The sequence below is a fragment of the Panthera tigris genome, chromosome X, assembly GCF_018350195.1.
Source record: "Panthera tigris isolate Pti1 chromosome X, P.tigris_Pti1_mat1.1, whole genome shotgun sequence".
NCBI classification, from domain to species: domain Eukaryota; kingdom Metazoa; phylum Chordata; class Mammalia; order Carnivora; family Felidae; genus Panthera; species Panthera tigris.
In genome coordinates, this window is record NC_056677.1 from 91923842 (window position 1) to 91947952 (window position 24111).

The window sequence follows — 24111 nt, forward strand, 5'->3', positions numbered from 1 at the left end:
CTGTATTGTAGTGACTTTGCATTTTCTCTTCCCTTTGCCTATAATGCCATTAACTGCAATATTTCCCTAAATGGCTCCTCTTTATAATCACCAGAAAGACTTTCCCTGAGGATTCTACCCAAAGTAATTCTCTCCTTACTCTTGTACTCAGCATCTTATTTGTTTTCTTCAAAAAACTTATTACAACTGATAATTGTTCCATTTATTTATTTATTTTGTTTGTCTTCTCTAACATAATGTAAATACCATGAGGATGGGCACTAATCTTGTTCACCATTGAATCCCCATCAATTAGCACTCTGCCTAGTACACAGTAGTTGCTCAAAAATATGTATTGAATGAATGAATGAGATGATAAGGCATGCACACAAATAACCATTGTACAATGCAGTGTGGAACAAATATATTGGGACAATGTTGTGGACCTTCACCTCTCCAGAGTCAATTCTCCTTATTTCTGGTAACAGACCTAAAATTTCCTTTCCAACTTTGGTCCACAATTAACCATAGAAGGTGAAATATGTGAGCCAAGCCTAAGTCAAGCAGTGTATGACATTTCCCTGGCTACAGTCATTTATTTGGTGGTTTGCACAATCAGAGCAAATCTCAGGACTTTATTGGGAATGCTGACTCAAAGACTTGCTCGTTCATTCTTTTGGCAGGGCTAGTGAGACCTGAGCTAAAGCAGTCATCTTATAATCATGAGGGCAAGAAAGCACTATGGAAGCTCAAAACAGGGAGAGATCATCGTAAGCCACCAGCTGTGGGCTGGGATGGTACTTGAACTAGACTTTGGAAGTAGGTATGATTATTTTTGTTAACGAATGATTTTCTTTCTTTCTTTCTCTTTCTTTCTTCTTTCTTTCTTTCTTTCTTTCTTTCTTTCTTTCTTTCTTTCTTCTTTCTTCTTTCTTTCTTCTTCAATATTGGAAAGAACCTTAGAGATCTAGACAGGTGAGACTCAGAGGAGTGAATTGACTTGCTTACATTCTTCACACGGGAAGTCAATGGCAGAGCCATAACCAATATCCAGACCTACTATCTCCTGACTTAAGATTCTTTCCACTCTATAAGTAGGATTTTGCATGTGCGGCTTGGCATTCTAGATGAAGGGACAGATTTAACATATAAAATTTGTCAGAAAATTTCAAAAATGCTCATAAGATCGTAATCTATATAGTTAGAAGAAAGAATGTCAATAGGAGGAGACCAAGAGATCAGGCAGGAAACATCAGTTGGGGTCAGATTTTCAAAGGCAAAGGGAGAACATTCATAATCTTTGAATAAAAGAATATGATGATTTAGGTACCATGGAATATGGGGACAATGGAGATACCAGCTAGGTGGTTGCTGTAGTAGCCTAGCTATGCTATAATATGGTACCAAACCAAAGTGGTATGGGTGTTAGGGGTGCGTGGATGGCTCAGTCGGTTAAGCGTCTGACTCTTGATCTTGGCTCAGGTCATGATCTCTCAGTTCGTGAGTTTGAGCCCCGCATCGGGCTCTGGGCTGACAGTGTGGAACCTGCTTGGGATTCTGTCTCTCCATTTCTCTGCCCCTTCTCTGCTTGTGCTCTCTAAATAAATAAATAAATAAATAAATAAAAACTTAAGAAAGATTAAAAAAACTAAAGTGGTTTGTGTGTGTGTGTGTGTGTGTGTGTGTGTGTGTGTTTTAAAGAAAAATAAGGAACATATGTCCGTAACTGACCTCAGAAATACTTGTATTATTGTCTAAAAGCAATCCCAATTATGTTCATTTCTGTGAATGGCTTAATATATATATATATGTATATATATATATTTTTACACACACACATATATACACACATACACACACACACACACACACACACATATATATATATATATATATATATATATTTATGGAACATCAGCATATGTGCCTCTTACTCTTAAATGATATTTACCATTTACTATTAGATATGTGTCAGGTTAATTACACTGTAAATTTTATTTCACTTTAACCCATGATTTTATGCATGTATGCTCACTCAGCCTTCTGGATTTGGTGCTCATTGTGATGAGAAAGAAAAGTAGAGAAACTAGGCCAGCCACTTGGCCTTTGGCTTTATCATTTTTCATCTATTTCCATTTGACAGTAGCCTTTTCAGTTCCCAAAAGGGAGGTGAGTCCCTTTGTTCTAGGTGGAAATTTGGGGGTAAACCCTATTAGAAAAGGACAAGGGCACTTCCTAAGCCAAGAGCCTGAACAAAGCTGGCCATCTGCTTATTTTGTTGCGAAAACGAAAGTCAGCCACTTCTCAGCTTCTCCACTGGGTACCCACCCAAGATCTGCCCCAGGCTATTATGTCTGGCTGCTCAGCTGGGTTGCTCCAGACCAGGCCTGGTGGGTTTGCCTTGCACTATACTTAGCAACATGTCAGAGGGGAGGAAATAAAAAGAGCCCAGGGAAGAACTGGAGCCCATTTGAGCAATCAATCATCAGTCAAAGCTGAGCATTGCAGCTATTTATTTTGGAATTTTTAGGCTGTAATAGCAACATTATTCATGGCCCAACTTTTTTCTAGGTCAGATATTTCAAAGAATACACATACTCTCGTACACATACATTTTCTTGCTCTCCCTGAACAGGATACTTGGACTAGAAGATAAAGCAGAGCATTTTAGAGTAAAGGAGTAGAAAAGATGCCAAGCAAAGAGTTGGGCAGGTTGGACAGAAAGAAATAAAAGTCAATGTAAGGGTGACCTTAGCCTGGATTTGCCTAGGACAGTACCATTTGATGCCTGTTGTAGATTAACAACTGTTAATAATTACTTCAATTCCAAATTTGTTCTGATTTAGAGAATGAACTATACGTTCATTCTATTGAACCCATTACTTTAAAGATAGCCACCTTCCATATTTATAGCTCATTATACTTTTCAGTAAGCTTTGTTTTCCATTTTTCTGTTAACACTTAAAGCATTTTTATATGGTGGGCACAGCAGGTGCTATTATGCCCTTTTAAAATGTTTATTTATTTATTTTTGAGAGACAGAGAGAGCACATGTGAAGGAGAGGCGTGGGGTTGGTGGGGAGACACAGAATCCAAAGCAGGATCAGAGCTGTCCGCACAGATTCTAATGCCAGGCTCAAATTCACAAACTGTGAGATCATGACCTGAGTCCAAGTCCAATGCCTAGCTGGCTGAGCCACCCAGGCTCCCCATGCCCTTTTAACAGATGAGAAAACTAAGGCCAAAAAGTTAATTTTTCCCAAGGTTAATAAATGATAAACCTGAGATTCCTGCTTTCAAGACTCAACCTTTTCCCAATGTACCGTTTTGCTGTTCCTATTATTACTTAAGACATGTTGTCAACTCGACTCTATCCAATAATCAGCATAAATATAACAGGGCCAACTGTATACAACATTTAGCCCATTAATTCCTGAGCTAGACACAAAATTCATACAAACTTAGGAAGAGTGAAAAAATTCCCTGTAGGTTAAAATGATGAGAAAGTATAGGGTTAATAGAGCCATGCCTTATATCATTGTAGCTCCAAACAGGGGCAGTAAAAGCTTGGATGACACAGTTGGCATGTTGGTTTATTGATTGAGTCCTAGTATATTCTTGGTAAAATGTGACGTAAGACAAGCTTGAATTCAGGACTAATACTTTTCATGCTAACCTGTGCTAAATTCATACTCCCTCTGGATATCTACTCTGCTTATGTTTCTCATTGTCCTCTGCTTGCCCACCTACCTCTACAGCAAGTGACAGATTTACAATGTCCTCTTACTCAAGCCCAGATCTCCAACAAGAGAAAGTTAAAGTCAGGTAGCAGGTGAAAGTGACCTGATTATCTAAGTTAAGTTACTCACTGTAAGTGAAGAAATGGGGATTACTCACTGTAAGTGAAGAAATGGAGGTTTGAGCCTTTACTCTCCTGGTGGTGTTTGCATTTAGAGAGAAAACATTGGGCCTTTCCAATGTCCTTTTCAGATTCCAGTTACAATCCAGTTAATCTCACTGCTTGCTAAGGAGGAAGCAGCAGCCCAGCACATTCCTCTACAGACCTGGCAATCAAACCAGCCAAAGAGGCAAGACAGACAAAGGTGAGGTCACAGTGGTATTGTTTAGGGTAGTTGCTATAACTTATCACTCTGGCTTAGTCCCAAATCACACAAACTATCTCATTCTTCATACAGGAGCCTATGGCTTTGTAACTCAGTTCTGTGTCTGGATCCATTATACTTAATCTCTGTTGCCATGGTAAGGTTTTATACCTGCTTTGTATTAATTTATTCATTCAACAAATATTAAGTGCCTACTATGTGTTAGGTCATGTGGAAAGTACCAGTGATACAACAATGAATGAGACATGGTTTCTATTGTTGATGAGTTCACAGTCTAATAAAAAAGGCAAACAAGTAAATGAATAATTACAGTATAGTATAATGAGTGTTACTCATTCACTTGTTGACTCACGTGTTCAAAAATATTTATTGAGCACCTATTATATGCCAAACCTTGTGCTAGGTACTGAGAAAGATAAGAAGCATCTCCCAATCTGTGTGCCCCAGTACTTATCACCCAACACAGTACCTGGCATGAAGATAGCTCTTTGCAAATAAATGAAATGGTTTAATCTGAAGTCATCCTCCCCCTAATTTTTTCTGAACAGTGGAAACTTCTTTAAGAAAAATCTTTCATGCAAACCTAAAATATGAAATAAATGAAAGGGGGAAGGGGAAGAAGGTAAAAAGTAATATCTAAAAAACAAAAGAAAGAGGAATTTTCTTATTGAACTTGAAGTGTGAGCCCAAGAACTCTGCTCTATTAACATAGCCCTCCCCTGCAAAAATCTCTCCTACCTAAGTAGTCCATGAGGCATCTCAGCAGCATGAGGAAACCAATGGATCAGTTTGTTTTTCACATTATTTTTTTCAACCCAACAGTATTTGTTTCACCTGAAGAGCTTGTCAAATAGGCTGATTTCTGGGACTCCTCCCAGAGACGCTGTATCAAATTCTTTGGGGATGGAGGCCAAGAATATCACCTTCCAGGTGATTCTGATGCATACTTGAGGTTGAGAAACACTACCTAGTAGGCTTTGTTCATAAAAATGTAATTTCATTTTTTATTGCTGCATAGCAAATTGCCACACAGACTGAGAAGGCTAAAACAACACCCATTTATTAGCTCACATTTCTGTAGATGACAAGTCCAGGAACAGAGTGATTAGGGAAACCTGCTCAAGGTTTCCAAAGACCAAAATCAAGATGGGCTGCTTTCTCATCTGGAACTCAAGGTCCTCTTCCAAGTTTGTGTAATTGTGCCAGAAATCAGTTCCTTATGGTTGTAGGACTGAGGTCCTGATTTCCTTGCTGGCTGTCAGCTGTAAGCTGCTCTTAACTACTATAAGTCATCCACATTCCTTGCTACATGGCCCCTATCAGCAATAGAGAATCTCCCTCGTGTTGAATCTTTCTCGTACTTGAAATTGTTTTTGACAAGAAGAGCATTTTTAAGGGCTCACTGATGAGGTCAGGCTCACAGAGAATAATCTCTTTCTTAAAGATAAGTGATTTGGGATTTAAAATTTTTTAATGTTTATTTTTGAGAGAGAAAGACAGACAGAGCATGAGCAGGGGAGGAGCAGAGAGAGAGAGGGAGACACAGAATCCGAAGCAGGCTCTGAGCTATCAGCATAGAGCCCGATGAGAGGCTTGAACTCACGAACCCCGAGATCATGATCTGAGCCGAAGCTGATGCTTAACCAACTGAACCACCCAGGCGACCCTATTTGGGATTTTAATTACATCAGCAAAATCATAGTAGTGCCTAGATTTGTTTGATTGAATAATTGGGAGCAGGTGTGTATAAACCAGGGGATGGAAGTCTTTAGGGCTTATAACCCTTTGTTAGGGCTGCCATAACAAAATACTATAGATTGGGTGTCTTAAGCAATAGAAACTTACTTTCTCACAGTTATGGAGCCCAGAAGCCCAAGGATCAAGGTGTCAGTAGGTATGGTTTCCTCTGAGACCTCTCTCTGTGGTTTGCAGATGGCTTCTCTCTTGGTGCCTCCTCATATAGATTTTCCTCTGTGTGCACCCATCCCTGGTGTCTCTTCTTCTTACAAGGATATCAGTCACGTTAAATTGGGGCCCCACTCTAATATCCTAATTTTAATTACCTCTTTGAAGATTTGATCTCCAAATACTGTTACATTCTGAGGTACTAGAGGTTGGGACTTCAACATATTAATGGTGGGGGAACGCAATTCACCCCATTATGACCGCCATCTTTGAATTCTGCCTATCATGCTAGACATAGGTACTACCTTTTTTGAAAAACAGATAGTCTCTCTCACTTTTGCATTGAGGTTTTACATTAGAGAGCCGCAAACAATGTAACTTACAGGGAGCCTCTGAGGGCCTATTTGTCAAAGTCCTGAATTCCAATCACACAACCTCTACTTCTAGGGAGTAGTATTGGTGGTCGTGCCATGACAGAGGGTTTGGAGGAAAAAGCATACAAACAGCATGCCGGGTTCTGTTTTTACAGGTGTCAACTTAGTATTAGCTGTGAATAGCAACCAGAATTTCTGCACTGTGGTTTCAATATTGAAGGAATAAAAGTTTCGGAACCCCTTCTCTATAGCCATGATTCTCAGCCTGTCCCTCCTCGGCAATGCTTGTAGTCTTACCCTAAACCTACTGAATCAGAGCTTCAGAACCAAAGTCAGAGTATCTAGTTTTTCCTCCTCTTCACTGGTGAATTTAATTAAGTGCACCAAAGACCCAGAAACTAATGTGCTTGGCCCATCATAGTTGCTCAGTAAATATTTTTACTTGAATAGAAAACTCTAGATAATTTCTAGTGGTTTATTAAGTTCACTTTGCAGTCATCTAGAACTGTGGGCTTTATATGTAGACCCAGAATCTGATGTACTTATAAGTGATGTCCATCCCCAGAATCTACCGGAAAGCCAGAAGAAGCAAATGTTTGGGTTTTGTTCCCAATTTGAGCCCCTGACAGAGCTTGGGGTGCTGTTGCTTATGTCTTGAAAAGCAGCCTTTTACACATGAAGATTCCAATTATTCATCCTACTGCTCTCACGGTGCTGCAGATGGTTGGGGACTGTGACCCATAGCTGGCCTCTTGCTCAGGAACTATTCTGGTCAAGGCTTTCTTTGGGCCAGCCTTATTTTTTCACATGAAGAAACACCTTTTTCCCCAGCCAAGCAACATCACTTTCCGTGGCTGATCGATATGCCTTGTTGTGACATGAAGCTCCCATGATCTTCATATAAGCTCCTTCTCCATAGTTCAAAAGATTATTTTTAAGCGATATCTAAGAACCACATGAATGAATGAATGAATGAATGGGCAACTACCTGAATTAGCATATGCGTTTCAGGTGGGGTCATCTAATAGGAAAATATTGATATATGCGTGAGAAGGGCAAGAGCAAAGATAAATGAGAGGCATGGGGGCCATGAGAACAGCTCATGTCACATAAAAGGAAAGCATGGAGAGCCCTGAGGAATGAGAAGGATAAAGGCATGAGAGAGGTGAGGGCCATGAGAATATCTAGCAAGAAGCGACAGAGCTGTTAGAGTCACAAAAACCATTCCCTTCATCTTTATAATGCCAAAAGGATGGTCTGAAGACCTGCTACATCCGAAGGCCCTGGGAAGCTTGTTCAAATGAAGGTTTCTAACCGGATTATGCTGATGGTTTCACAACTCCACACAAATTTACTAAACATCCCCAAGTTGTACACTTAAATGAATTTTATGATATGTAAATTATACCCCAATAAAGTTATTTAGAATACAGATTCCTAGGTACCACCCCATATTTACTGAACAAGAATCTCTTGGAGTGGAACCCAGAAATTGATATTTTTAACAGCTTCTCTTGATGATTTTGATGCCTGCTGAAGTTAGAGGTGCACGTGGTGACGTAGATGAAGCATAAAATATTAAGGCTGAATGGGAAAAGCGGCAGTGAGGTTTAGAATGACGTTTATGTAAATTAAAAACCTATACAGATTTTGTAAGAACACATACAACAAAAAGATATTCATTGGTGACCTTGGAATGGTTGGCTGCAGTAAAGATAAGAGACAGAGGTATCAACCTTTAAGAAGGCTTTTAACCAGTACTAGGGAGCCTTAAGATGTTATCCTTAAACTCACCGAGGAGAGAAAGAATCTCTTTGTCATCTTCCTAGCATGCCCATTCTAGTTTTAGAACTTGCCTGATCTTTCTGTTTTACACTGGTCTCTTCCAATGCCATGCAAGCCCAGCACTTCCTGACCATGGAGACTTCCCAAATTTTAGCAAACAAAACAAAACAAAACAAAAACAAAAACAAAAACAAAAACAAAAACAAAACCCCACAGGGTAGAAGGTGTTTGGCTACCTACGGAGTGACTCCCAGGGAAAAACTTAAGGACTTAGATCTCAGGTTCAATTGAGTTGATTTTCCACGGATTGCCTTTATGTCTCAAAAAAACCCCTACAATTAAATACTTTCAATTCTTGAACTGTTTGCAGGGAAAAAAATCAAGGTAATTAGTAACAGGAAGCATGTATGAAGAACATGCAGTTAAATCTACTGGATTATAATCTTTATGTCTAAGCATAAATCATTAATACAGTCTTCAATGAGTTATCTCTCTTCACCAAAGGTCAAATATTTCACCAGGGATTCTCAGAGTGTGGTCCCTGGACCAGAAGCATTAACATGGCCTAGGAACTTGTTAGAGGTACAAATTATCTGGGCTCCACCTCAGACCTACTAAATGGAATCCCCATCTAGGGATGGGGCCCAGCTATTTGAGTTTTCACATGCCCTCCATGTGCTCCTGGTGCACTGAACTAATGAACGCCTGATCTACACTTAAGAAGGGAACCAGCATGGTCACTGCTACTGCCTCACCCAGCCAACTTCTCTGTTAGCTGGCGAGGTCAACCACTTTCAACTGGGTCAAGAAAGGGTCATGAAACCCTTTGAAAGCTAGTCCCAAGACTAATATCCAGGCACTTTTCTTTTAAAATACTGCACTCACTCCTTCCTTGCCAGAAGCATCCACAGTCCTCTTGTTACAAGAAAACCCTCTTCAAAATTCTGTGTCACAATACTAATGGCAAAGAAAAACAATTGTTATAGTTTCTAGAGATAATTCTGTGTATTCGTTCTGTGTAAAGTTGTTTAGAAGGACATTTGTAACTTTAAGGTACTAAAGAGCTAAGTAAAGCAGTCCATCTGAGGACTTTATTCTCTCCCACCCCCATTCATATACATTATTAGTAAATGATAGTCTGTAAAGTGTATTATTTGTTTTCTTTTCTCTATGGTATTTTATATCAGGTCACAAACTCAATTACCTAAAGGAACATGATGACTAACATAAATGACTAATGTGTGACTGCCATGACAAAACTTTGCAACCAGCCTCTGCCAGAGAGCAACAGGAAGTGATGAAGGCTATGGCAAACTGGAGAACACATCAAGGCAAACTGATCGAGGGGGGGCTGGCTGTTACTCAGCTCTAACTAATTGTAGATAGATGAGAATGATTTTTATGTGAGCTTCTTGAATCTTTAAATGTCAGCTTCAGTTAAAGCTAGCACACTGTGAAAGCCAAACAAAATATATGAGCTTATGGACCAACTAGTCTGGATTTCTGCTGTACATTGAACCAGCCCTTACCAAGAAGGCTTGCCTGTCTGCAGTGTAGTCTTCCTACTCTCCAAGCCAGTACAATCTTCAGCTAAGCTATGTAATTAATCTACATGTAGAAGCCACCCACTGTCAAAAACCCAATAAGAGGTTTGAATTTAGAAATCTCGGATCGTCTTGTGCCCTGTATGGATTCAGGAATCATGACCCAATTCTAGATCTCGATGACTGGTGTTTGTATCTTCCATGATAGAGCCTATTAAACATGGGAGTAAACTTCCTGGCCTCCGTCCTCTGAATTTGTATTTACATTTGTCAAAGTCTGTCACAGTCTGGTTTTTCTTGCAAGAGGAAAACGCAACTAACTCCTAACTGAGATAATTCCATGCGAAAAAATACAAATGTTAAGTCAAAAGTTAAATGAAAATAAATTAAAACTGCAATGAGATACCACTGTGCACCCACCAAATGGCTAAAATCAAAAGGACTGATGAAACTAAGTGATGAAGAAGATGTGGAATAAATGAAATTCTCATACATTCTCATTGGGAGTATAAATTGGTTCAACCACTTTGGAAAGCAATTTGGTATTTTCTGCTAAAGCTTAACATATGCCTATCTTTTGGCCCAAGAGTTTAGGCCTCAGTATTTATCCCAGATAAATGAACATATATATCTATCCAAAGACTTGTAGGAAATGTTAATAATCATTTTGTTCATAGGAGCCAAAAGCTATACACAACCCAAATATACATGAACAATAGAATAGATAAAGAGGTTATAGTCTATTCATAAGATGGAATACAACTCAGGTTTTTTAAAGAACAAACTGCTGATACACCCCCAAAGCATTAATGAATGTCAAAAACATTATGTTAACTAAAAGAAGTCACACAAAGAATACATACCGAGTGATTCTATTTATAAGAAATTCAAGGACATGTTAAATTCAAATTAAAGACCAACCTTGGGGTCAGGATTGGCTGGGACAGGGCTTACAGGAGAATTCTAGGGTGCTGTAAATGTTCTATATTTTGATTGGGGTGGTGGTTACACAGGATTTGTCCACTTTATATAAATTATGCCTTAGGTGGCTTAGTTAAGCGACCAACTCTTGATTTTGGCTCAGTTTATGATCTCGCTGTCTGCGAGATTGAGCCCCATGTTGGGCTCAACACAGAGTGCAGAGCCTGCTTGGGATTCTCTCTCTCCCTCTCTCTCTGCCCCTCTCCTACTCGTGCTCTCTTTCTTTCAAAATAAATTAATTAATTAAAAAATAATAATAAATTATGCTTCAATAAAAGCAAAACAGTGTGGAAAATACCAACTGAGAAAAATGTTCAACATATATAGGATACAAAAGTATACAGGACGTATAAAAATGTCCTGCAAAAAAAAGAAAAAAAGATAAAGTGTCCAATGAAAAACTGGGCAAAAGCTAGAAGTCAGCCAGCGACCCAAGAGGAATTCTAAATAACTAAGAAGCCCATGAAAAAAAAAGCCACATAAAACATAATACTTCACAATCCTACTTTCACTTCCAAAGTGGTTAATTGTCTTGAGAAAATAGCGGAAGTGTAATCTCTCAGATAGATAGATAGATAATCTGATTTTCTTAACTTATTATAACGAGCATCAATTACCTTTTAATTAAAAATAATAAAGAGTTAATCTCCTCTTTTTGTTCTATTCAGGCCTTCAACTGATTGACAAGGCCCACCTGCATTAGGAGGAACAATCTGCATTTCTCAGATTTTTTTGTTTTAATTTTTTTTTAATGTTTACTCACTTTTTGAGAGAGAGACAGAGCATGAGTGGGGGGGAGAGGGGGAGACAGAGGGAGACACAGAATCCCAAGCAGGGTCCAGGCTCTGAGCTGTCAGCACAGAGAGCCTGACGTGGGACTTGAACTCACGAATTGTGAGATTATGACCTGAGCTGAAGTCGGATGTTTGACTGAGCCACCCAGGCGCCCCCTCAGATTCTTAATTTCATCCAAAAATACCTTCATAGATATACCCAGAATAATGTTTGACCTGGTATCTGGATGCTCCATAGCCTAGTCAAGCTGATACACAAAAGTAACCATCACAGAGAACTTGGCCACATTAAAAGACAAAACAAAACAGTTACTCTGTCTTTTGGACTCTGTCTAGGAGAGAGAGCATGAGGCAGATAAAGAAAATAGGCCTGTGTAATAATGCTTGGGGGGATTACTTAAACTTTCTAGGCCTCAGTTTTCCTCATCAGTAAAAGGGAGATGATAAAGCTTCCTCCCTCACAGGACTGTGGTGAACATTAGAGTTCATACATACAAAACACTTAAAACAGGGTCTGGTACATAGATACTGCTAAGGTCTGAATGCTCGTGTCTCCCCCAAATTCATATGTTGAAATCCTTAAGTCATGAGGGTGGAACTTTCATGAATGGGATTAATGCCTTGTACAAAAGGCTCCAGAGAGATCTAGCCCCTTCTACCATGTGAGGACACGACAAAAACTCTGAGATCCAGGAGAGGGCCTTCATATGACCATTCTGACACCCTGGTACCCATCTCAGACTTCCAACCTCCCAAACTGTCAGAAATAAATCTCTGCTGTTTATAACGCACCAGGTTTGTAGTATTTTGTTATAGCAGCCCAAATGTACTAAAACAGATTCCATATACCTGTTAGCTATGATTATCAAAGTGAATATAAACTTGGGGAAAGCAGGGATCATGTCCTGCTTTTCCCCTGATATATCCCAAGTGCCTAGAGCATGATCAGCACAAGGCAGACACTTAAAATATTTGTGGAATGAATACATTTAGATAGGTGTTTATACTTCTCAGAGGATATTCATCTCTCGTCAGAGAAACATACTTACCTTGTTTAAGTCTCAGATCCCTTTCTGGACAGTTCTTTGGGTAGCCTGTGGGTGACAGCTTAGCACAGTGGGCAAAGATACCATTGCATATTTGAATTATCAGGATAACTTACAGACTGACTGCGGAGGAAGGAAAAACTTGCAAAATGTATCCACTCAGTCCCTTCCCTAAAACACCTGGCCTATCAACAGAAGGTTAAAGCAGAGGTGCTAGGAGACCAAGGGGTCAGCTCTTGCTGGTGCACTTCTTGGAAAGACTCTACCACTTACCTCCCTTACCTGCTCTTGGTAAAGTCAACCATTGCTTTCCTAGGGGCAGAGCCTGTCCGCTCTCAATCTCAAATCAGTTACCCTTGATAAGGACCATCCATGGGCTTTTATACACTAGCCATAAAAGAACACAACTCCTTTTCCATGAGCAGCTTGTAGTTAAGGGGGAGTTGAGAAAAGGGAGTGAGGAAGAAAGGGTTCTGGGATGAGGGTTGTGGACGGCAAAGCTACCCATACCCTATTTCATAACGCTATTTCATGAGGCTGTGGTGAAGGGCACGGTACCCTGGGCCCCTGCCCAAGAAATCCAGGCAGTCCAGAGCGCCTATCACCAAACAGGCACAGCGGCTCCTGGGACCTTTCACAACCCAGCTCTGGCCAAAGCATGCTTGTTAACTTAGTTTGAGTTTACAGATCATTAACAATTTTGACCACTTCATTAAAACTTTGCCAAACTTTGGTCGGTCATTTCGGTCAGTTTTTTTTCTTTCTTTTTTTCTTATGTAACTCCCAAAAGACTTTTGAAAAACAATGTACTCCCTGGTACATGTTTAGACTAACATCGAACTTGTATCATAAGTTTATTAGTTGGAAAAGTTATCTTTTCTGGCATATTGTTACGTATTTACTTGTTAAAGAAACTACTGTTATTCCTATAAGTATATCCAATGTAATCAAAATGCCATAGAGATTTGATACACAACCTTCTCAATTTAAAAATATGTGAACACAATTTCTCCTTGGACTTGTGCTCGTTTTCTACTCACCCTACAGAATATTATAGTAATATACGTAAAAACATTTTATTTATCACCCTTACATACTTACATTTCTGTATATCAATTTTTTAAATTTCTTGTTACCATAGTGGGTAATAACCATGTTTTTTTCTTTTGGAGTAAGTTACCATTATAATCATGAGTAGTACATAATTGATAAAGGTATATGAATACATTATACATTTTAAAAATTGCTAAACATGTAAAAAGAAAGTGTTATTGAAACCTGTAGATTTAGATGCTTTAGCACTGATCAATTTCTTTCTTTTAATTTTTGCTTTTTATGGAGTAAGTATTAAGAAATCTTGTTCACCTAAATAAGTATATGGGAATGGGAGTTTTCTTATTACAATGTCACTTAATTGTTTGAACATCTTCTGTGTTACATGTAAAAAATGACAGTGTTTATCATCAACATGGTTTTTAACCATCAACCAGCTGATAATTCGACTAGTCCCTCCGTTTTGTTAAAAGTCAATAATTTAAACAATCTGCCTTGCAATGGAGTTTCTTCACCAAGTCAAAGCTGGAACAATTTGAGAAACAAAATAAATGACAACAGTATAAGATACAAGAATCATCCAAGAATCCATACTGACATAATACATAGTTGAACAAATGAATGAATAAGTAAACAGATAGAGAAGCAATAGCTATTCCTTAAGAATTCTAATTAACAAATATAGAAAAATATAAGGGAAATAGAAAATCACCATTAAAACACCACAGTAACAATTGAAGCAGATAAGATCAACAGGTGCAAAGAATAGCAGGCAAAAATTTAGAGAGGATGAGGACATTTGTGTATCTCAAAGTATCTCCCCCAAGGTATATATTAATTACAAGGGAAAAATCCAAAATTATCTCAAAATAACAAGTTACAAGCAAACTAAAAAATTGGAAATTGTGCATTTAGAATTTGCCTCATAAGCTACAAACACATACATATACACACATATACATATTTTATATGCTATATTTCAGTTTTCTAATCTAATTTTCTAGAAGTGCTTTTAAAATTCATGGTATGCAGAAAGGAAGACACTTTGAGAATTATTATATGTGGATAGATTAGTAATTTAATTTTATTGCTGAAAATTGTTGCTCATAATTGTTCATTTGACAGAATTAGTAAAGTGTATCAGCTAAGGAAAAAGATTTTTTTTCCTAATTAAATGAAACTGGTTTTCTAAATTTCTGGGCATCACATTCTATATAGCATTTTAGGAACATCTTGTCATACACTTGTACATAAGTACATAAGTACATGTTCTGCTTTTATGAGGACATTTTTAATCTGTGTGCTGAAATTAACAGCACATTCAAGAGAAGCTATAGCACCATTAGGAAGTGAGAGGTCCACCTAAGTTATTTCTAACCAGTACTCTCTTTGCTTTGCTGTCTTAGGATTCTTTCATATTCCTGAAGATGGGATATATTATAGTAAGAGTATTATAGAGAGAGGAGGATGACTGAAAAGAGAAATGGAAAAGAGAAACCTTGGTAAGACACCTTGACTGTAGGCATGTTTTCAGGGAGATCAATTTTAGAAATTATACATAAGGAAGTTGAGACAACACTGAGAATGGATTCCCTTAATTCTTTGCCTGCAATACCCCTTGAGATTTTTGTGTTCCTTCAGAAGAAGGAATACTATTGATTTATGGTGATTCAGTCCTTCAATAGCTTCAATTTGAGCATTAATTTTAATGGTTATAATTGGTATGGGGACAGCTAACGTTACATAAGTAATAGTAATAGCTTATATTTCATGGCACTTTTGGGTTTTCAATTTCTCTCATTTATGTTATGTCATATCATTCTATCTTGGCCTTAGTTATCCTGAAAGCAGAGCCCAAGGGAAAGGCTTGGGTGTAGGTAATGTATTTAGGAAGCAATTCCAGGGAGAAAGATGGGAAAACAAAACAGGGAAGGACGGAAAGACAATGCAAGGAGACATTCTTGACTTGGATATCTCCGTGGGTGGTTGGGAAGCTGAGGTATCTAAAAGAGTATATCTCAGAACTGCCAGACTAGGGGGAAAATGTGGAAAACATTTATCCATCAACTCTCACTTCCATTGGTCAAGGGTGGCCCCAAGGACATTCAAACCCAAGATGTCCTCAAAACCACAGGGTAGGGAGCAAGAGATAGCAGCAGTGGGTCCAAGATGAAGCAATGTCAAGTTGGAGGTCTTCAAGGAAATAAATAATGCAGTAGTGGCTGGAGTGGGAGGTAAGGTTAAGATAGTTTGAAGTCACACAAGAGGTGTCTTATCCATGCCCTTATAGCAACAGTATGAGATAGGGCAGACATTATTATTAATCCCATTTTAAAAGACAAATGTATCAACAACTTGTTGTGCTATTGTTAGTAAATGTCTTGGACATTCTGTGCCTCAGTTTCCATAGTTGGAAGAAAGCAAGGAATAAAAACTATTACCCCTTCCAATATGAAAATAACTAAGAGAACAGCTGCAAAATACTGTGAGCTCCCAAAAGAGCACAGCTATGTAAATAAATTATTGTTATTGTGTTTTATAGTCTATTTGAAAACAAGATGAGTCTTTTGTCGTTTTAAAATATTGAACTCCTCATTAGAAAAAATTGAAAAATACATAGGGGCCAATTTTATCTCTCATCCTTCATGCATATCTCCCACTGATTTTAAGGGGAGTTTGGCTCTCTTGGTCTATACATAATTATACAAAGTAATCATAAGATTCCATATTTTAGTACTTGTATAATGGGCGTGAAAAGTCAATAATGAACTACAAATAGTCATAGAAAATATTCCTTTCTAATTTTAGGATTGATAATTCATTGCTGCTGCTATTTGTGCATCAAGAACAGCTATTGGTATGATTACTTCTCAGAATTTATGCCCTCATTCTGGAGCTAAGTGACTTCTTTTGACTGTACTGCATTTGCGGTATTCTTTGACGGAAGCCATATTGAAGCTTCTCCTGGCTCCTTGGCCATCTGTGACTCTGCTACATCGATACATCTCCACCTCAAAGCATAAGGAGTTAGTGTCAAGTGACCCACATGGATATTGGTGGCATGAAACTGCTTGGCTAGTAAGCCACTGCTGGGCCATGGTCTGGGCCCTGGGATGTATAATTAGCTTGAATGCTTCTGTTTTTTCCTGATGAATTAAGTGGGTTTGGATACGGTCACGGAGCTACAGACACAGCGTTCAGATTGTAACCCATGCAATCGTGTCCAGGTTATCACAGAAACCTTCCTGAGAACCCAAGTCAAGGCAATGATATAGGCAGAATCCTAAGACTGTGTAAACTTGTGAGAGCTCATTTCTTCGTCTCCTCCTCATTCTTGTTCTTCTTGTTCATCATTTGTTTGTATTATGTGCTAGGCTCTATTCTAAATTTTTAACTCATTAGTTCTTACAATAACCCTATGCAGTAGATGCAGCATCATAACCATTTTACTGGTGAGAAACCTGATGCTTAGTTAGGCTAAATAAATTGCCGAAAGTAACCCAGCTTGCCGTTGGCTAAGCTGGTATTCAAACCAAGGTCTGTCCAATGCCAAATCATTCATTTCTTCTTGTTCAGTAGTGTTCTGCTTTTAATGAAAAAACAAAAACAAAAAGTGCTGTGTTCCCGGGACACTGGTTATCAGAGCCAGCTTCGTGCTAGACTTGAATTTATTACTTCAGTCTTTTCTCTTTGATCTAATGCAGATGCAGTTACTGCCCTGGATTCCATACTATGCACCCTGGCCACAATAATCTCTGGCTCTGACCTTACCCTGAAAGTTTGTACCTAACCCAAACAGTCCTTGTTGTGAAGGTCTGGGGCCAAGAAAGCCCATAGTTTTAAGTCTCCCCAGACCTTCATGATGCCCATATTCTGGAATCTTTCTCCACTCATTTGTTCATTTAAAACATTTTTACTGAGTTGGACATGGACCCTAGATGGTAATTACCCCTGCATTCATGGATCTTGCAGCCTGATGGGAGAGACATAAATGCGCCTGCACACACACACACGAAGTAATTTCAAGTTGCAATAAGTATGATGGAAATAGGGTGCCATTCCAGAAAAACATAGAGTTTGGTTTCTTTTAGATAGTCAGGGAAGGTTGCTCTGAGGTGGTTATCTGGAAAGATAGGAAGGATCAAGCCAAGTGAAGATCCAGAGAAAGATTTCAACAGGCAGACGGAAGATAATGAATGACAAAGGGCAGGCAGAGGGAAGGCTGAAGAAAAGCACTTGGGCTGGTTCAACCAACAGAGTGGAGACCAGTGTGCTTTGAGCTTAGTGAGCAAAAAAGAGAGAAAGACTCCTAGGAAATGAAATTGCAGAAATAAACTGAGGCCAGATCTTGTGGGCAGCCTTGAAAATGTGTTTCCATTTAATTCTTAGGGATTTGGGAAGTCATTAATTTTTAAGTAGTAAAGTGGTATGATCTAATTCATAGTATGTAACATAATTTGACTGCTGTATGGAAAATGGATTAGACAGTAGAAAAGTGTAGACAGGGATACCAGTTAGGAGTCTCTTGCTGTTCTTTAGGTGAGAGATGATAACAGCTCGGATTGGGAAAATAGCCATGGAGGTGGTTGACATGGTAAGATCTAGCATGTATTTTGATGGTGGAATTGACAAGATTTGCTGACAGACTGGAGGGAGGAGGGTGGAGAAAAGAAAGGAAACAAAGATGACTCTTAGGTCTTCTCTGAGCAACTGGAGGAATGATGAGGCCATTTATCAAGATGGGGTATGCTGTAGAAAGAAGAGATTTGGGGGAAAAAAGTCAAGAATTCTCTCTTGGTCGTGTTCAACTTGAGGGTCCCGTGAGACCTAAGTGGAGGCATTGAACTGACAATTGGATAAATGAGTCTGGAATCCCTGGGAGACATCAGGGCAAATTATGTAAATTTATGAGTCAGAATATAGATGGTAAATAGAACCATGGAACCAGATGATATCATTCAAGGAAAGAATTTATTTCTTTTGTTTCTTGCCTGTGTCCTGTCCCACACTGGGACGTAAACTCCGTAAGGGCAGGTATTTCAATTCACTTCTGGTTCTTTAGTTCCCATAATAGTCCATGTATTAAAAATATATATTGAATATGTAGAATTAATTATTTTAAATTTCTTATTAAATCCCTCTCAATGGATGGCCCTCACAGTGATATGTGGCCCGACCCTAGCCTCCCATCTCTGGTTTCTTTATTCTGACTTCTCTCATAAACAGTCATATTTACTCACGATAATGACAGCCATTACATCTCCAAGGTATAGAGAATGTACTTAGCTGGTCACATATACCTATCCTGATGCGTTCTTCTCTCTGAACTTCCTTTGCCTAGACCATGGGACTCCTTGATTGCCACCAATCCCACTTATTTTTTTTTCTAATGCCCTAACCTAGAGAGGACACCTAAAATTGGACCCCACATAGAGGTATCTGATTCATGGTCAGGTTGTGAATTGGCACAGGCTGCCTGCAGCACTAGAGATATAAGAAGGAATACATGCACTCACTTCAGATTTGATCATATTTCTTGAGGCAAATGCCTCACTGCTTGTGTGCAGACTGGGCTGCTTAAATTTATTGTTTAGAGTTTATAACTCCAGCAAATGTTCCCAGGATCCTTATAATCCAATTGTACTATATAATTTTCTGCAGGTACTTTAAAACAAATCCTTATGGTATATCCAATCTAAGTGCCACCAAACATGATGCCACACCAGGCTGATGCCTCAAAGCAGGTCTGTATTGGTTTAAGCCACTACTCAGTTAGAAGCTCCTTCCCTGGGCTGCTTGTCTTTATTGGAAACTCACTGAACTGCCTGGAAGAGTAAATGGCTGGTGTTCTTGTAGACCAAGGATGTAACTTGCTTTAAAAATGGATTGCGGGAGAGGGACACTTGGGTGGCTCAGTCAGTCGAGCGTCTCACTCGGTTTCAGCTCAGATCATGATCTCACGATTCGTGGGTTCAAGCCCTGCATCAGGCTCTGTGCTGACAGCATGGAGCCTGCTTGGGATTCTCTCCCCCTCTCCCTCTACCCCTCTCCATATCTCTCTCATTCTCTGTCTCTCAAAATAAATAAATAAACTTTAAGAAGGGTAGATATCATTTAAAAGATAAAGGAAAAAGAAAAATGGATTGCAGTCCAACAGGCCATATAGCCTGCAAGAAAGTACAAATAGTAATTTTCTAGATTGGTTAGGCCCAGCGCAAATCAACAAGAACTGGGTCACATTAAGTAGTAGTTTTTTCTTTCTTTTCTTTTTTTTTTTCCTTACATAAACCATTTATTTTATTATAACAACCTTAAAGGCACATCACAGCAGCCTAATACATTGGGGAAAGCATTGTTTCTTTTCACAAGAACAGTATTACTAGAGATAAACATCAAAAATTACTTAATAATCTAATAGGAAATCTGAGAATTAACAAATGATAGTCTAAAGAGACACAGAGAAGTCTTATTATTTAAAATTCATATAATTTCCTCATGTATAGAAAAAAGTGAACCAATTGTCTCCAGAGAGAACATATATTATTTGGTTTGTTTTGAAATTCATGATTGCTTCTCTAAGACAGAGAATTTAAGTTGAATGAAAAGTCCCATCGACCTAGAAAATGATTTTTTTTCTCTCAGTGAAGGTAAAATCACCCTGTAATAAGGTAAGCTGAAACCCTGAAATTTTCAAACCCCACCCTGCCAGCCAGGGAGAACAACAGAGGTAATTGCACATATATGAATCTGGAATTGGTATCCTCTGAGTCAATCCTTTACAAAATGCATAATTTTGTCCCTTCCTTGACTGATTTAATAGAGTAACTTCTTTTTTTTTTCAGAAAAAAGTTCAGTTTATTTTTTTTATTTTTAATTAACCTTTTAGAATTTAAATCCAAATTAGTTAACATATAGCATAATAATAATTTCAGCAGTAGAATTTAATGATTCATCACTTACATATAACACCCAGTGTTCATCCCAACAAGTGCCCACCTTAATGCCCATTGCCCTTTAGCCCTTTCCCCCACCCAACACCTTGCCAGCAACCCTCAGTTTGTTCTCCGTATTTAAGAATTTCTGATGGTTTGTCTCCCTCTCTGGCTAGGACTTCCAACGCTATGTTGAATAACAGTGTTGAGAGTGGACATCCTTGTCTTGTTCCTGACCTCGGGGGGAAAGTTCTCATTTTTTCCCCATTGAAAATGATGTTAGTGGTGGTTCATTTGTTTATGGCCTTTATGATCTTGAGGTATGATCCTTCTATTCCTACTTTCTTGAGGGTTTTGTCAAAAAAGGATGCTGTATTGTGTCAAGCGAATTTTTTGCATCTATTGAGAGGATCATGTGGTTCTTATCCTTTCTTTTATTAATGTGATGTATAACATTGATTGACTTGCAGATATTGAACCACACCTGCATCCCAGGAATAAATCCCACTTGATCATGGTGAATAATTCTTTTAATATACTGTTGGATCCTGTTTGCTAGTATCTTGTTGAGAATGTTTGCATCCATGTCCATCAGGGAAATTGGTCTGTAGTTCTTTTTAGTGGGGTCTTTGTCTGGTTTTGGAAGCAAGGTAATGCTGGCCTCGTAGAATGAGTTTGGAAGTTTTCCTTCTATTTCTATTTTTTTGGAACAGCTTCAAAGGAATAGGTGTTAACTCTTCTTTAAATGTTTGGTAGAATTCGCCTGGAAAGTCATCTGGCCCAGGACTCTTATTTTTGGTAGATTTTTGATAACTGATTCATTTTCTTTCATGGTTATGGGTCTATCCAAATTTTGCATTTATTTCTGTTTTAGTTTTGGTAGCTTATATATTTCTAGGAATTTGTCCATTTCTTTCAGATTCCCCAATTTGTTGGCACATAATTGTTCATAACATTTTCTTATTATTGTTTGTATTTCTGTTGTGATCTCTCCTCTTTCATTCATGATTTTATTTATTTGGGCCCTTTATTTTTTCTTTGTGTTCAATCTGGCTAAGGGCTTGTCAATTTTAATAATTCTTTCACAGAACCAAATCCTAGTTTCATTGATCTGTTCTATTGTTTTTTTTAATTTTGATACCATTGATCTGCTCTAATCATTATTATTTCCCTTCTTCTGATGGTTTTGTCCTTTAATTGTTGTTCTTTTTCCAGCTGTTTTAGGTGTAAGGTTAGGTTGTGTATTTGAGACCTTTCTTCCGTTTTTAGAAATGCCTGGATTGCTATATACTTCCTTCTTATGACCACTTTTGCTACACTCCAGAGGTTTTGGGCTGTCATGTTTTCATTTTCATTGGCTTCCATGTACTTTTTAATTTCCTCTTTAATTTCTTGGTTAGCCCATTCATTCTTTAGTAGGATATTCCTCGATCTCCAAATATTCATGGTCTTTCCAAATTTTTTCTTGTAGTTGATTTCAAGTTTCATAGCATTGTGGTCTAAAAATATGCAAGGTATGATCTTGATCTTTTTGTACTTGTTGAGCTAAGATTTATGACCCAGTATGTGATCAGTTCTGGAGAATGTTCCATGTGCACTCATGAAGAATGTGTATTCTGCTGCTTTAGGATGAAATGTTCTAAAGATATCTGTTAAGTAAATCCAGTCCAGTGTGTCATTCAAAGTCACTCTTTCCTTGTTGATTTTCTACTCAGATGATCTGCCCATTGCTGTAAGTGGGGTGTTGAAGTACCCTACTATGATGGTATTATTATCAATGAGTTTCTTTATGTTTGTGATTAATTGATTTATATATTTGGGTTCTTTCACATTGGGGGCATACATATTTACAATTGTTAGATCTTCTTTGTGGATAGACCCCTTAATTGTGATATAATGCCCTTCTTTATGTCTTGTTACAGTCTTTATTTTAAAATCTAGTTTGTGTGGAGCATCTGGGTCACTCAATCTGTTGAGCATCTGACTTCAGGTCAGGTCGTGATCTCAGAGATTGTGGGTTTGAGCCCTGCTTCAGGCTCTGTGCTGACAGCTAAGAGCCTGGATCTGTTTCCGATTCTGCGTCTCCCTCTCTGCCCCTCCTGCTCGTGCTGTGTCACTCTTTCTCTCAAAAATAAATATTAAAAAAATTTGAAATCTAGTTTGGTGTAAGTATGGCTATCCCAACTTTCTTTTGACGACTATTAGCATGATAGATGGTTCTCCATCCTCTTAATTTCAATCTGCAGGTGTCTTTAGGTCTAAAATGAATCTCTTGTAAGCATCATGTAGATGGGTCTTGTTTTCTTATCCATTCTGATACCCTAAGTATTTTGATTGGAGTGTTTAGTTCATTGACATTTGGACTGAGTACAGAAAGATATGAATTTAGTGCCATTTTGTTGCCTGTTGTGTTGGTGCTTCTGGTGATGGTGTCTGGTCCTTTCTAGTCTTTGTTGCTTTTGGACTGTTTTGTCTTTTCTCCACTCAAAGGGTTGCCCTTAAAATTTCTTGCAGGGCTGGTTTAGTGGTCAAAAACTCCATTAGTTTGTGTTTGGGAAGCTCTTTATCTCTCCTATTTTGAATGACAGTCTTACTGGATTGAGAATTCTTGGTCTTATATTTTTCCAATTCAGCACGTTGAATTTATCTTGCCACTTTTTCTGGCCTGCCAAGTTTTTGTGGATAGGTCTGTTGTGAACTTGATCTGTCTTCCCTTATAGGTTAGGGACTTTTTTTCCTTTGCTGCTTTCATAATTCCTTCTTTGTCTGTATATTTTGTTAATTTGAATATGGTTACCTTGGTAATGGTCAGTTTTGATTGAATCTAATGGGAGTTCTCTGTGCTTCTGGGATTTTGATATCTGTGTCCTTCCCCAGATTAGGAAAGTTTTCTGCTATAATTTGCTCACATAAACCTTCTCCCCCTTTTTCTCTCTCTTCATCTTCTGGGACTCCTATGATTTGGATATTATTCCTTTTTAATAAGTCACTGAGTTCTCTAAGTCCTCTATCATGATCTCTTGCCTTTCTTTTCCTCTTTTTTCTGCTTCATTATTCTCCATAATTTTATCTTCTAAATCACTGATTCACTTCTCTACTTCATCCATTCATGCCGTTGTGGCATCATTTGAGATTGCATTTCAGTTATAGCATTTTTAATTTCATCCTGACTAGATTTTAGTTCTTTTATCTTGGTAGAAAGGAATTCTATGCTTTTATCAATCCCAGTTAGTATTCTTATTATCTTGGTTCTAAATTCTAGTTCACACATCTTGCTTATATCTGTTGATTAAGCCCTTGGCTGTCATTTCTTCCTGCTCTTTCTTTTGGGGTGAATTCCTTCATTTTGTCATTTTGAAGGAAGAAAAAATTAGTAAAATAAAAATTAAAAATTAAAAGATTAAAAACAAAACAAAAAATCAAATAAAGGAAGCTAAATTCTAGGTGCGTTTTGTTCAACTTGTTGAAGAAAGCTTGGTAACATAGGAAAAATACGGAAAGAAAAAGAAAAAAGGAAAAAAAGAAAAAAAATGTAATAAAATAGGATAAGATGAAATAAAGAAAATGAAATAGAATAAAAAAATTAAAAATTAA